This window comes from Phascolarctos cinereus, unplaced genomic scaffold, assembly GCF_003287225.1.
Source record: "Phascolarctos cinereus isolate Bilbo 61053 unplaced genomic scaffold, phaCin_HiC Scaffold_2;HRSCAF=192, whole genome shotgun sequence".
NCBI lineage: Eukaryota > Metazoa > Chordata > Mammalia > Diprotodontia > Phascolarctidae > Phascolarctos > Phascolarctos cinereus.
In genome coordinates, this window is record NW_027555625.1 from 305,040,429 (window position 1) to 305,051,550 (window position 11,122).

An 11,122-nucleotide genomic window follows, 5' to 3' on the forward strand; every position below is an offset into this window, starting at 1 on the left:
AATTGGGGGGAAAATTAATTAAAACCAATAGGAGCCAAATCAAAAATAAAATTGCTATGTGTATAGAAAAATACATTAACTAAAACCACTAAACTGGATATTGTGAATTTAGGACATAAATTGGGTGAAAATTTCACTTTGGAAAAAAGTATTGGTTAAGCAAATTAGCCAGAACAGAAAGAAATCCAGGTGAGCAGGACAGATTTGAAAGTAATATCTTTTTTTATTTCAGCTAGCAGTATGAAATGGAAATTCATAGTTTCATATACAATACTTCTTTTGTGTTCTGTTGTGTTTATGGGTAAGCTCTTTTTTTTTTTGGTGTTTTAAGTTCAGAAAAAAAACATTTTAAATTAACTTATTTATTTATTTTTAGTTTTCAACATTCACTTCCATAAGATTTTGAGTTCTAAATTTTTCCCCTTCCTCCCCTCTCCCCTCCCCAAGACAGCATGCAATCTGATAGAAAAACAATTTTTTTTTTTAAAGAAAAGCCCTGGCATATTATACTAATGAAGAAACACTCAAAGTCATCCTTTGGTCTATCCTACTTCAGAGTTCCTTGTCCCAGGCACCTCTCTACAGAGGAAGGAGACATTGGTTGTCGTGAACAAGTGGTAATTCTCAGTGACTGCCTTTATCACAGTATGTACAAAAGTGAAGTGGTGTTTCTGAATGACATTGATAAAAATCTTGCTACCTATTAATTCCCTTGATTGGAAAGGAATAATGGAACAATTAATTTGAAAAACATAACCTCCCAGATTCTGGATTCTTGTTTTTATTTCTAATCTCCAAAATTAAAGTTTCATCATGAACAACATTTAACCTAGGGATAATAATACATTAAAAGAAAAGTAAAATGTGTTGTGTATCTTCTGGCCACTAGGTGATAAAAGTCTTCAACTGTGACATAGAGAGGGAGTCTATGGATTTTAGTCTCACCATTGCAAACTCATAAATATTTGTAAATGTTTTTCCAAATTTCCTCATTAAAAATAATGTGCTTTGTAATTATGATGCATATTTGATAAAGTTAAGCTAGTTTTGTGAGAATTATCGAGTTGGAAGCACTATGATCACTATTAGTTTGTTGTTCAGTTGTACGTGACTCTTTGTTACCCTATATGGGGTTTTCTTGGCTAAGATACTGGAGTGGTTGGCCATTTCCTTCTCCAGATCATTTTACAGATGAGGAAACTGAGGGAAACAGAGGTTAAGTGACTTATCCAGGGTCACACAGTTAGTGTCTGAGGCCAGATTGGCACTCAGGTCTTCCTACCTCCGGGCCCAGTACTCTATCCATTGCACCACCTAGCTGCCCTAAGTTAGTGCCAGGCAGAGAATTTCAGAGAAAGTTCATCCTTTGAAAGCTGATTTGGAAGGATGAGGACTTTCTCTGAGCTTAAAATCAGAGTTCTGAGGCATGAATTAATTTCTACCATTTGACACAAATCATTAAACTTTGCACTCATTCACAAGAACATGAACATTAGGACAAATAGTCCTCAGGACCTATATTTAGTTGCTTTCTTTTTAAATTAATTCATCCTTCTATATATTGTTTTTAAAAATCACAGAATCTTTTAGAATATATTACTCCAGGCTATGTTTTTATTCTTTAAATGAATTATAATTATTTAATTTTTCAAAACTTACTAATTTGATTCATTAGGAATATAGCCAGAAATTTTAATTTCAAAATAGTCCATCTGCTTAATTTACATTGACTTTGCCTGGTAGAAATGTTTATACTGTTAATTTGCTTAGCCAACACTTTTTTCCAAAGTGAAATTTTTACCCAATATATGTCCTAAATTCACAATATCAAATTTAGTGGTTTTAGTTAATGCATTTTTCTATACACACAGCAAATATATGCATATCTACTTTGACACTTAGATCTATGGTTTCATCAGTATGGTTATTCCATCCACCAAAGCACATTGCAAACCCTAAAAATCTCATTTTGCCTTTGCCAAAAAAATTCATCACGTGGAGGCCTACCTTCTAGTGTTCATCTTTCCACATTTAACTAGGTAGGTCTTGAAGCAATGGACAAGATTCACCCATACTTGCAGCTCTTACAACTTGGTAGGACATATCAGAACTTCCATTAATGTGGCTTAGCCTGCCAAAATCCTATGTCAGATAAGCCAAGATAAATTGTGTAACAGGAAATGGCATGTACACAGATGCCATTGATGTAATTACCCTAATGGAAGAGGCTGGGGAGCCTGCTTCCTAGGGAGTTGGGATGACATATAATGGAAGTACCTTGGAGAGTTTTTGGAGTAACCATAGACATTCTGTAACTGGTTCTAATCTGCTAACTCCTGATGGACAGCAGCCTCTTTGGCTGAAGTGATGGACCTGGGGACACTTTCAGAAGACCATAGACAGCTTTGGCATCTTTCTCTTTTGGTGAATCTTTGGTCTTGGTTTGACTCCTTCACTGATAGCTTCTGGTAAGAAACAGAGCTGTAAGGGGAGAGGCTTTTGGCTTTCACTCTCTAAGCCTGGTGTATGGCCTTAAGAAAACAGGACTCGATCCTTTGCCTGGGCTTTTATTCTTTTGTTTTAGGTAAAGGGATTGGAAACTATAACTTTGGAAGTGCTGAAATTCCAGGTAACTGAGTTGTCCTAGTGTCCGGGCATCCCAAAGTCCAAGGCAGGTTTTGCAGTCATCCTAGAATTAGTGCCCTCAGGAACCACCTTTGGGACCCAGCCCACCAGTAGTCTAGACAAGGACTCGCTCAGCAGTCATGCCTCATCTGGAGTGAACTTGGTAGGACCAATGTTATGCTGAAGCTGTACTAAATCTGAGCCTACTCTCCCAATGCATCAAGGTGACACAGGACAGGATGCCTGCAATGTTTGGGGATGGGTAATATTCATACTTCTGTTCTTGCTATGCCTTCATAATAAATATCTTTTTGTGAAAGCGAATTGATGTTAATTGGTTAAATGGAATGGGGTTGTTAGTCACTCACTGATGGCTAAGGGTAAGGGAAATACAACTGGTGTGGGCTCTGGTCAATGGCATTAGAGAAGAAATACCTTAACCTCTTAACCTCTCGAGATGAGCCTAGAGCCCTGTGAGGCATGTAGCTTGCCTGACCTTGGGAGAGTGAGCTAGAGCAGGGGTGTCAGACTCAAACAGAAAGGAGAGCCACTAAATCATATATAAGCATCCCTGGGGCACATAATGACCTAGAAACCACATATTAACTTTATCCATGTTTTATTGTATTTTAATTTTATTTCATTAAATATTTTCTAATTACATTTTAATCTGGTATTGGCCATACTCAGGAGTGTTGCTGAAGCAAGGTGATGTTTGACACCTCTGAGCTAGAGAATACTACAGTTGTGATAAATAAATAGATTTGTCTTATTGTCAAATACAGACAACATCACAAAGGAAAACTGATGCTACTGTATGTAAACCAGAGCTACACGGTAAGTACATAGTGTTAAGTGCTTGAAACCAGCTTAATATGATTGTCCCATAGGTATCTAATTGAATTCAACTCAACAGACCTTTACTAAGTACTGCTACTCATTAGGCACTATATTGTAGGCTGGGAATATAAGGACAAAAACATCTAAATATGTATATATATATATATATATATATATATATATTTGAATAATTTAAATTATTCCTGATTTCATTGATATGGGAATTCCTTGCCACAAACTGTCTCTTCAACCGTCAAACAGTCATGGGTCTCTTACTGGTTTGAGTACATAAATGAAGAAGAAAAGAGATGAGTTTTTTAAAAAATTCTTTTTGTTGTTATGAAATCTGGGCAAAAATAGAAATACCTGGTTTACAGCTTAAACCTCTATCATATTCCTCTCTTTAAAACCCTTTCATGTGACTTGAGGTTAGGCAGTTAAATCTGATGGATGGGAAGAAATAAAAATACCTGAAATTATTATAAAAATAGTCATATTTCAAAGAGAATACTACTTCTTCATGAATACCTTGTGGGGTAAAAAAAGTGCAGTGAATAGAAATCACACAGATTTCCCAATATTTGCAGCTACAAAACAAAAGTTATCAGATACTCCTTTAATTTAAAGTGTTACTTGTTTATCATTTAGAAAAGTGTTGGGGGGCAGCTAGGTGTCGCAGTGGATAGAGCACCGGCCCTGAAGTCAGGAGGACCTGAGTTCAAATCCAGCCTCAGACCAAACACTTGACACTTACTAGCTGTGTGACCCTGGGCAAGTCACTTAACCCCAAATGCCTAAAAAAAGAAAAAAGAAATAAAAAGAGAGAGTGAAAGGCTTTCCTGTTGGTTTATTTAATATTGAAAGTTCTGTATATCATCGCTGTTTGTCTCCCTTGACTGAGTCCTCTGCTTGAAGTTGCAGCTATTTACATCAAGTCTGTGCCTGCTATGATACTCATGCAATTTTCATATCTTTCTGAGACCCTGGAATCTAACCAACTCCAAGGCTTCAAAATCCTGCCTGATTGGTGGTAATCATAGAAACCACGGACAAAATCCGTTTTCATTCAACAACAATGACCATTATTTCAGTACTTCCATGGGACCTTGATCTCATCCTTGTGGTATTCCCTTACCCTCTTTAGAATGAATGACCAGGCCATCTCCTTTTTCCAGTCGTATATCTCTTTGATTATTTTTTTACACAGTTTTATAGGTACAAGTCCTTGTAATGTGCTTTAGTCTCTTTCTGTGGGCTAGCATATCCTTTGAGAGATACATAATTTTGAGTCCTTGGAGAGTATAGTATTTATAACTACATACACACACACACACACACAAATAAAATGCAGAGTATCTGGTATGTATATATTATACAAATTTATATTTACATATACATTTATATATGAAAATATACATTTGCCTAATATATGGATATAGTAATATATAGTTACATGTAATACATATATGTATTATGATTATATATGATTATAGATACTCTAATCTATATATGGTTTTGTGTGTGTGTATGTATATAGCATCATAGAAATAATATCACGGTTAAAAAGATAGGATTTTGTTTTCATTACATTATGTGGGGATTATAAAAGATTCAATTAAAGGAGTTTGGGAAGAAAGCATTTCTCTAGTGTGTTTTTTCCCCTTCAGGCCTAATCTGCTAAACCACCCCATTAATTCTTCATACCCTCTCCTCTAAACGGGGGACAAAATTCCTATTGATGTGTGGAAAAGGTACCAAACCTCAGATTATGATATGGACATACACATTGGTTATAACAAGTAAAATCCAGGGTGTCTGGTATGTATTTTAAAAATTACATATCTCCCTTAACTTATGAACTGCAACTTTATCTGTACAGTAGCAACCTGGTATGTCATTGGTATGAAGACCATTAGATAGAGTACTACTCTTTTGTACAATATATTCTGTTTTCCATTACAGTCATATTAATGGCTAGGTGCATCAGAATATATGTAGGATAAATCATAGATCATTTAGAGCAAGAAGGAATCATGGAGATCATCTAGTTCAACCTCCCCATTTTATTTTTAATATATTTTAAATATTCTTTATGCTTTTTGCTTTTATACTATAGTTATTTCATAATCTGCTGGGGGCCACATCTATTTGTCCTGAGCTATAACTTGCCACTAGACCCATATGGCTCTGGAGGAGAAAGTGAAACTGGTGACCCTGCATAGCCCTCCCTCACTTAAATCCAATTCACTTACAAGTCATGATCCTTTTCAAGAATGAAGTTCAAACAGCAACAACATTTCATAATCTGCTACCCAGCCCCCCCCATTGAACCCTCCCCTCTAACAAATAAAAATAAGTAAGCAAAAATCAACTCATACATCTACTGGGTCTAATAGCATATACATATGGTATCCATAGTCCCTCACCTTTCTACTGAGAGGGGTGAGGTGTATTTCAACTATTTTCTGTGACTGATTTTTTTTTTCCTGGCTCCACTAACTTCACTCTACATCAATTTATTCAAGTCTTTCCAGGTTTCCCTGAAATCCACATAATTGACATTTTTTACTGTGCAATATTCTATTACGTGCATTCCCCATATAGTCACTCCCCAGAGTACCCACTTTTTTGCTACTACAAAAAATGCAGCTTGTACTGTTCGGGCATATGTCATGTCTTTGTTTTTGTCTTTGCTCTCCTTGCAACCACTTCATTTGGGGGAAAGGAAAGCTAAGGTCTATAGAGATAAACTGACTGGCCCAATGTCACATGACTAGAAAGTAGGAAAGTCAAAATTAAAACCCAGCTCCTCTGACACCAAATTAACTTCTTTTTCTCCTCAACTATACACTACCTCTCAAGTACTGACATCTAAGGCTTTGGGGGCGGGGGGAAGTGCTTTTTTTCCTGGATCTGCAAATAACATATTGTGACCTTAGGACAAATCATTTGAGTTGTCTGGGCCTAACTTTTCTTATAAAAATAATAATAAAAATAACTTTTTCCCATAATAACGGTCATTCACATAGCATCTTTGCAGGCTCCACCTTCTGAAGATATGGCTATTCTTTTACCAATACAGATAAGCACATTTTTTGTAATTTCTAATCTGAGGGAGTTGCCTGGGGTACTCAAAAGTTTAGAGATTTGCCCAGTATCCCACAGTCAGTTAGAATGTAAAAGACAGAACTGGAACCCAGATATGGATAGCTCCCTAGCCACTATGCCATGCTGCCTCTCATATATAGCACATTAAGGTTTACAAATTGTTTCATCTATATTAGCTCATTCAAGGCTTATAAGAAACTAAGGAGTGGAGAGATTTAGTGATTTACTTATTTGCATTGCTGGTAAGCATCAGAGGTGGGGTTTGAACCCAGATTGTTCTGAATTCATGTCCAGAATTTAATCTACTGTGCTGCTTGACTATATAATCATCATAGAATCATAAGCACATAGATCTAGAGTTGGAAGTGAACCCAGAGGCTATCCCTCTCATAGATAAGAAAACTGAGGCTGAGTTTAAATGACTTGCCCAAGGTCACACAGGTAGTAAAAATCAGAGATAGAATTTGAACCAAGTCCTCTTAGTCCCCAAGTCCTTTCCTAATATTGTCTTCTAAGGTTCCTTGCACTTCTAAAATTATATGATTCTTCAGACAACTGCTCCCCAGTGCCAACAAAATATATCAATTAATCAATCAATAAATATGTATTAAGTGTCTACTATATGCCAGGCACTGTTCTAAGCACTGGGAATACAAAAAAAAAAAAGAGGCTAAAGACAGTCTCTGCCCTCAAGGAGCTTACCATCTAATGAGGGAAATGACATGCAAACAAATATATACAAAGCAAGCTATATTAAAGATAAATAGGAAACAATTAACAATGAAGGAAGGCGCTGGAATTGAGAGGTTGGGGAAGGCTTTCTGTAGAAGGTGGAATTTTAGTTGGAACTTAAAGGAAACCAGGGAGGTCAGTAGTTGGAGTGGAGGAGGGAGGGTGTTCTAAGCATAGTGGACAGCCAGAGAAAATGCCTGAAGACCAAATTTCACAGTCTTTCAAGGCTTTCCACAATCTGGCCCCCTACCAAGTCTATCCAGACTTACCTTTATTCTTTCTCTTCTGCAACCAAAGTCATCTTTTTTTTTTTAGATTTGCCATGGAATTCTTGCTTCTGTAAACTTTTGGTGTGTTTCCTTCACCTACAGTTAATCTCAGTGCTTTAAATATCCACTATTTCATCAGTGTGGGTCCTTCTTTCACCCACAAAGGTCAAACAGTTTTCATGAATTGTCATATCCAAAAATATTAAGAACCTAATGGTCAATATTCAGTTGATCAGCCTCTCCAAACTTAGGTAGGCTGGTCCCTGGATAATAAATATACAGACTATTACTAGGCCTGAGTTCAAATTATTTTCAGCTTGGTAGGACATGCTAGAGCTTTTGGCATGGCTTTTGAGGACCCAGGCTTATCTCCATCTTGATGAAGTATTCAAGGAGGTATGTTATTAAATGCATTAGTGCAGGTATGATATTAAATAGCCTTTTATACATACATCCTAGGTTCCCAACTAGACCAGATTACTGGAGAGCAGAGATTATTTCTTATTCCTTTTTGTGTGTGTGTGTGTGTGTCCTTAGGGCATAGCACTATGTCTAGCATATATTGCCTTCACGAAACGTCGGTCTAATGGGGCATGAGACACAAACAGAGATAGTCAGAATATAACAACCTTATTTGATAAGTGCGTAAGAGAGCTGTGAAACAATGTGATATAGGATAGGTAGGGATTCAATAGGCATAGAGAAGCAGGGAGGGTATTCTAGGCACAGGGATTAGCATAAACAAAAGCACGGGCTTGTACAGTATATTTGGGAGTGAGAGGGAGGGTAGTTTACACCAGTTTAGTAGGATTGGGTGGGTAGGAGGTGTAGAATGTGGGGAAATGTAGTGCTATGAGAAAAAAATGGAAATACCGTAGGTAGGTAGGTTGAAGAAAGCCTGGTGAGCCCCGAATTCTCTTTTCAATTAGTTAAGTTGCCAAGATGGGCAACGATGGTGGAAACTTTGCCAAGTGAAAAGAAACTTAAACATATTCAGTCAAGCAGAACATGTATTTGATTTGGGAATAGCACCAAGTCACTTGTTTGGGGGCTTTAGAATGTACAGGACAACACTCCCCAGCTGATATTGTGCTGACATAATGCATTCCTTCAATGGGCAGTTCTCAGCCACATGCCATATTGCACATCCCCAAACACCGCACCTCATGCTGACTGGGTAGGAACCAAACAAGTGCTGTTCTCTGGTTGTGCACTGCCCCCGCCACCCCCTCTTGCCGTTACCTTTAGAAGCTTGCTGAACAAGCATGCTGCATCTCCCCACTCTCATTTCCTTGACACATTTTCTAAATGGACTGTTGTTATCCTTAATCACGACAGCTAGATTGCCCAGCTTTCTCTGAAATAAATAAAGCTGTTTTTTCTAAGTAGTGATAAGAGATGAGATTTCTACCAGACAAGGATAAAGACATTAAGGGTGGTCTATTAAGATCCTCCTTTACTAGAACTAATAATTTGGGGTAATTTAAGTAAAGTGGATGGAATCCAGTGGTAGTGTGAATGCCGAAAGGGACTATCCAAAATTGGAGAGACTTTAAATTCCAAGAGGGACCAGACCATTACAAACTGTATCAGACAGCAAAAATAACATTTGAGTTTCTTTTAGTATTAGACTGTTTGCTCTTTGACAGCAGGGAATAGTTTTTGTTTGTTTGTTTGTTTGTTTGTTTTTCTCTGCCTTTCTTTGTATTCCCAGAGCTTAGCACAGTGCCTGGCTTGCAGCAGGTGCTTGAGAAATGCTAGTTGATTGATTGATTGATTTAGTAAAAGAGAAAGGAGGATAGAACACCAGCCCTGAAGTCAGGAGAACTTGAGTTCAAATCCAGCCTCAGACCAAACACTTACTAGCTGTGTGACCCTGAGCAGGTCACTTAACCTCAACTGCCTTTAAAAAAAAAAGAGAGAGAGAAAGGAAAAGATTTTGTCTTCATGTCCTGAGAAGATCAATAGCTATTGTTGACACAAAAAGAGGAGACTTGTGAGCTGGCCCAATCCTATATCCTCACTGAAGAGAACAAAGTCTTGAATTCCAATATAAGAGGTAAAAACACACTTCTTTGTTTCATGTATATTTGGGATAAAATAAAATATTTTTCATGGAAATAGTATTGACTAGAATCATAGAATATTTAAGCTAGAGGTAAGCTTATAATCAATCAAATCACATGATGTGTATATTGTGAGCCTTAAAGTGTTATATAGGAGCTAAAAGAGACCTTGGAACATAAGATATTAGGTATTAAAAGCAATTTCTAATATCTGTTATTAGATATTAGAATATAACCTAGTTATATTAGATATTAGAAATAACCTAGTTCACTCCCCCATCCCCCACCCTCACACTTTATGTGGGAATAGTTGTTGTCCTTCATACAGATAGGAATATTGAGTTTCTGAAAGAGGAAGTAATAGGATTATAAGATTTAGAGCTGAAAAGGACCGTAGAGATAATTTAGTCCAATCTCTATTTGATAAATGAAAAAATTAGAGGTCAGAGAAGTGTAATGAGTTGCCAAAAGTCACACAGGTATTATATTTAGCAAAGTCAAAATTCCAACTTGGATCCTCTGCCTCCAAATCCAGACCTTTTCCCACTAAACCACAGGAACAGAGCTAGTTAATAACAGAGACTGAGTTGCCAAAGAATTGGGTTCTTGTGTCTTATGCTAGTGCATACTGCACCATGGGGAGAAAAAAGGAGAGCTCTCCTGCTTACTAGCTTTATGACTTTAGGCAAATGACAATCTTTCCTTCTCTGAAAAATGGTGGAGCCTTGGCAAGTTTATCTATAAGGTCCCTTCCAATACAAGTCCAGTTGCCAGCCATCCAGGATTTAATGGCTTAACAACTATTTAATTATAGAAATCAGAGGGCTTTTACTCACATCATGTGATAACCAGTTTTTAAGGTTGTTGACCTTGGGTGTGAACTGCTTTATGTCATGGATTCTACCATGGGTTGAGGAAAGCATAGTAGGGGGTTTAAGTATTAAGTATTATGAAGATAGAGGAGAAGTCTTTTGTGTGGACTGAATTCCTTTGGCAGTCTAATGAAGCTTATGGCCCTCTTCTCAGAATCATGTTTTTAAAAGCATAAAGTAAAATACATTTCAATTATACTGAAATGCATTATAAAAAAATATATATATTTTTAAAAATTTCACAGGCTCACTGAAATGTATCTTTAGATGAGATGGAAATCAGAGTAAGATATGTAGTATTGCCTATGGTTTTCTTTTCCTGATTTCTCTTCCTTCTGATGTGTAAGGGAAACAAATCTAGGAGCCCACTATATAGCCTGTTTCTAGAGGTGTTTCTAGTGGTGTGCTGAAGCCAGCTTATACCATTCCAGAGCCAGAAAGTTCAATTTTCAGTGTATTTATGCCTTGGAAATCAGAGAACACTATATAACCAGGCTCAATTTAATGTTTTGTTGATTGTCTATACTTAGGAAAATGATCAAGAAAATGTTAATAATACAGATTAAACTTCAAAGTATGTCCTGCATACTTTTTCCCTCCAGAGAGCTAG